The sequence below is a fragment of the Sinocyclocheilus anshuiensis genome, unplaced genomic scaffold (assembly GCF_001515605.1).
Source record: "Sinocyclocheilus anshuiensis isolate Anshui unplaced genomic scaffold, SAMN03320099.WGS_v1.1 scaffold1614, whole genome shotgun sequence".
In the NCBI taxonomy this organism is placed as follows: Eukaryota; Metazoa; Chordata; class Actinopteri; order Cypriniformes; family Cyprinidae; genus Sinocyclocheilus; species Sinocyclocheilus anshuiensis.
This window is the reverse complement of record NW_015547777.1, coordinates 229631-235096: the sequence shown is the minus strand read 5'-3', so window position 1 is coordinate 235096 and position 5466 is coordinate 229631. Positions and strand designations below refer to the sequence as shown.

At 31.5% G+C, this 5466-nt stretch overlaps 1 pseudogene; it reads left to right on the top strand.

Moving 5' to 3' along the window:
* Positions 1 to 442: 442 nt before the first annotated feature.
* On the top strand, positions 443 to 3985 carry LOC107704590 (sepiapterin reductase-like; annotated as a pseudogene).
* Positions 3986 to 5466: the final 1481 nt, after the last annotated feature.

Genomic DNA, 5466 nt, shown 5'->3' with positions numbered 1-5466 from the left:
AATAATCAGAAATGTTTCTTGAGCAGCAAATCAGCATATTAGCATGATTTCTGAAGATCATGTGACACTGAAGACTGCAGTAATGATGCTGAAAATACAGCTGCGCATCACAGAAATACATTACAGTTTAACAGATATTCACATAGAGAACAGCTGTTTTAAATTCTAATAATATTTCACATTTTTACTGTATTTTTGATCAAATAAACGCAGCCTTGACGAGCAGAAGACACTTTATTCAAAAATAGTAACAAATCTGAATTGTTCCATCACTCATGGTCACTCTCATACATTATTTAACGGCATTAACTCTCTCTTTATGAATGATCTTTTATGAAACTGCGTGAAATGGATTAGTTTCTCTCGCAGTCACTGGATATAAAGCGCCACACGCTGCTGAGATTCCTCATCATCTGAAGTCCAGTGTCTCTGAAGGCCTTCGATGGAAGACGAGATCTCTCGAGAGCCCAGGGATCTGGGCAGAGCTCTGTGCATCATCACAGGAGCGTCTAAAGGCTTCGGCCGGACGCTAGCGTTGCAGCTCAGCTGCCTGCTGAAGCCCAGATCCGTCCTGATGCTGGTCGCTCGAACCACAGAGCAGCTCAACCAGCTGAAGGAGGACATCATAACCCTGTACGGCGGACAGAACCAGCTGGACGTCCGCTGCGTGCAAGCCGATCTGGAGAAGAAGGAAGGCGTGTAAAAAACGGTTCAGGCAGCTAAAGAGACTTCAGTGTCTGAAATGGACCACTTGCTCCTGATCAATAACGCAGGTGCGCTTGAGTTTGTCATTGCACTGCAAAATAATGCTTATCTAACTCAGTATTTTCGTTTTGTTTTCCAGTACAAATATCTAAACATTATTAAATCTAAAAAAAAATAAAAATACATTATAGTATTGTATTGTTAGATATATTCATTGATTTAAATCTACTTTTTATTATTTAATAAAAAAAAAAAAAGTTAAATATAAAAAAACAATAGTAAAAATAACACATTATAAATAAATCTTAATTTAAAATTAAAACACAATTTAAAAATAAAAACAATAAAGATAAAAACGTACTAAAAATTTAAGTAATAATAATGTTGATTTAAATAAATAATTGAAAAACAAAAATAATTAAATAAAACATACCAAAAAATGCAAAATAAATGAATATATTTTTTAAAGAAATTTAATCAAGAAAATGTAATTTTTTTTATGTATTATTCAATTTTAGCAATTTATTTTTATCTTTTTTATTATTGATTTAGTATTTTAGTCTTGTTTTCCAGTCCTAATATTTAAATATTGTTAAATAAAAAACATTAACATTTTAGTACTGTACTTTTAGATGTATTATGTATTAATTTAAATCTAATTTTAATGTAATTCTTAAAAATATATTTATATTTTTTTAATTAAAAAATTATTAAAATATATTCATTGAATTGTATTTATTTTTATTGAATTTATTTTAATCTTATTTTTATTATTGATTTATACACATTGCAAAATATGATTTTCTTACTTATTATTTTTCTCTTGTTTTCCAGTAAAAATATTTAAACGTTCTTAAAATAAAGACACATTTTCTTGAAGCAAAATGACTTTATCAAGTTTGTTTTCTGAAAAATGCATTTTTAGTTTATGCTTAAAACAGGAACAAATGTCTGCTATGAGGTCAGAAAAATAAACTTAATTTAAAGGGGAAAACAACATTGGCAGATATTTTTCTTGTCTTAAGCAATTTGCTTAATTTTAACAAACTTCTCAGAAAACAAGACTTTATTTCTGATGTCACTTAGTTTCAAGTAAATGTATCTTGATTTTAGAATGTTTCGATATTTGGGCTGGAAAACAAGACAAAGCTGATCTTTCTCTTGTAATGTGAAGAACGTGAGTGATAGATAGCTGGTCCTCTTTGGTTTTAGCATCTCTGGGCGACGTGTCTCGCTTCGCTCTGACATTCACGGATCCGGTGGAGGTCAACCGTTATCTGTCGCTGAACGTCAGCGGAGCGCTCAGTCTGACGGCCGGCGTCCTGCAAGCGTTTCCTCGCCGTCTGGGTCTGCGGCGTTCGGTGGTCAACATCAGCTCTCTGTGTGCGCTGAAGCCCTTCCCATCGTGGGTCCTGTACTGCACCGGGAAAGCCGCCCGCGACATGATGTTCCGCGTGTTAGCCGAGGAGGAGCCGGATGTAAGAGTGCTCAGTTACGCACCCGGTGAGTGCCGCGGAGCGCTCCGATATATCGGCTGATTATCCAATATTTCATGAGCTGATCAAAAGCTATAGATAGATAGATAGATAAAAACAATTAAAAATAATACACTAGATAAATAAATCTTAAAAATGTAAAATTATAAGATCATTTTAAAATAAAAACAATCAACATAAAACTTAAAATTTAAATCATAAAAATTTAAAATTAAATTAATAATTGAAAAAACAACAACAATAAATACATTTAAAAATATAAACAATTAAAATAAAACACTTGCTACAAATTAAATCATTAAAATGTAAAATTAAAAATTAAAAAACGTAAAAATTAAACTTACAATCTAACACTTACCAAAAATTTAATCAATTAAATATAAAATTAAAACAAATAATTATAAAATATAAACAATTAAAATCTAACACTTACTAAAAAAAAAGTAATAAAAATGACACATTAAATTAAATAAACAATAAAAAAAACACTTCCTAAAAATGCAATTAAAATTAAAACAAATAATTTAAAAATAAAATTCATATAAAAAATAAATAAAAACGTAATGTCACAATAAATAAACAAAAAATATTAAAAAATATAACACAAAAAATGTACATTGAAAGTTAATAAATAATTTAAAAATAAAAACAATTAAAATATAAAACTTGCTAAAAACCACACAATAAAAATGAATAAACTAATAAAAAATGTAAAACAAAAATAACACCAACAATTAAATGATATAAATGTAACGTCACAAATAAATAAACAAAAACTATTAAAATATAAAAAAGTACAATTAAAATCAAGAAATAATTAAAAATAAAAACAACAAAAATATAAATGTACTAAAAATTACATAAAATGTAAAAATAAACTTAATAAATAATTAAAAATGGTAAATGTAATAAATAACATTTACATTTACAATAAATGAATAATTTTTAAAACAAACACAATCAAAATAAAACACTGAATTATTTTTTATTAAATTTAAATTTCTTTGAAAAGGGTCCATGCACAATTTTAACATAAATGTTTCCATTTCATGCATTATGCCGAATTTAGCCAATGGCTATAGTTTTCATCCGCGGTCCCTTGGCAGGTAATCATAGGTAAACATAAGACAACAAACACATACAACACAGCAATACTTATACACATCCTATCAGAGCCACACAAAAAGAACAGTAAAGAAAAATCATATGAATATTGCATTTGTTACCTGCATGTCACGTGACCATTAATCAACATCAGAGAACCGTGAACATGTGAGTGTGTGGATATATATCGACTCTGAAAATAACATCTCAACCTCAAAGTAAATATTTTAGCTCAAAGCGGCTTGGATGATGAAAAGGTTTGGGAATCGATGGTTTGGGGGAACGTCCGGGGACCCTGGCAAAAACACACGGCTGATAACAGGCAGAGGTTAATCAGCTGTTCTGAGCCTCAAAGCGGCTTGGATGATGAAAAGGTTTGGGAATCGATGGTTTGGGGGAACGTCCGGGGACCCTGGAAAAAACACACGGCTGATAACAGGCAGAGGTTAATCAGCTGTTCTGAGTGTTTTCTAATCATGTGTGCCGCAGGTCCTCTGGACACAGACATGCAGCTGCAGGCGCGCCGGTCCTCCAGAGATCTGCAGCTGCGGCGCTCCTTCTCCTCGATGTTCTCCGAGGGCCAGCTGCTCTCCTGCGAGGAGTCCGGAGCCAAACTCATGAAGCTCCTGCTGGACAACGACTATCAGTCCGGCGCTCATCTGGACTTCTATGAGCTCTGATGCTCACAGCTCTCACACTGCATGCTCAACAGAGGCTTCTAATGTTTTGATAGATTTGTGTTCTTTTTAGGTCTTAAAAATCTGTTTAAGGAATAAAAATGAATAAATGTTCATGCATTCTTCTGCTCCAGCTGTGTGGAGTTTGATAAAGCAGCTGAGGACATCTAGTGGTGGAGGAGAAGATCTGCACAAAGAAACACAGAGAACCGTCATCTAGTTCACTACATCTATAGTGTGTTCCCTTAAAGTGCCCCTATATGGATTTTTGAAAATTACCTCCCACAGCTGAATGAAAACATCCTGCAAAGTTTTAAACCTGTGTATAAAGTGCACCGTGTATAAAGTTATTATCTCTCAAAAGAAAGAGTCGACTGAAACGAGTCGTTTTTTAAACGAATCTTTAGCAGTTTCATGTTGACGTCAACATGAAACATTAGCATATTTATGCCCGCCCACTTGTTGCGCGCGCAGATGCCGGGAAAACTTGATGGGCGTTCCATTTCTCACATGTGCTGCAGGCAGTAGACCAATCACAACAGACTGGGACATCATCGGACCAATCACGGCAGACTAGCGTCACACAAAGGAAGGGTTTTGAAAAATGAATTGTTTGGGAGTCGTTGAGCAAATAAGGTAAAAATAAATGCATATTATAAGACAATTAAAATGTTTTTTTTTTTACCTTGCATGCATGTCAGCCTGTTGTTGTGGACTCCCAAAACCAAAACAAGAACGTTCCTAACCCATAATAGAGGCACTTTAATAAACAGATGATGGGGGTTCTTCTAGTCCACTAGATGGCACAAAACTCTTTTCTAAACATCCGATTTGTACTGAGACATTTTTGTGACGCAATTTTGCTATTCATCTACTACGTCATTTTTAAACATGTTATAGATTTATGTAGTAAATGAGAATCATTACAGCTACCAAATATATTTTGAGACAAAAGTTGTGTTCAAAGTAAACAAATCATCAGTTTTTCAGTAACTGAAGAATATGTAAAAGTATAGTATGTGGGTTTTGACGTGATATGGTAAGATTCAGATAATATCATTTATTATTATTTGGGTGTCCACCTAATAAAATAATATAATATATAATAGTCACCATATTTATAATGAAACCATTTTATTAAAAAATGATAATCATATAATAATATTATTTAAATATGATATATAAAACATAATTTTTACTGTAAAGCGATATTAAATTATTTTATATTTCCGTATTTTTTTTTAAGCGAAATATTAAATTATTTTAGATTTCTGTATTTTTTTAAAGCTAAATATTAAGTTATTTTATATTTCTGTATTTTTTTAACCGAAATATTAAGTTATTTCATATTTCTGTATTTTTTTAAAGCTAAATATTAAGTTATTTTATATTTCTGTATTTTTGTAACCGAAATATTAAGTTATTTCATATTTCTGTATTTTTTTAAGTGAAATATTAAATTATTTTATATTTCTGTATTTTTT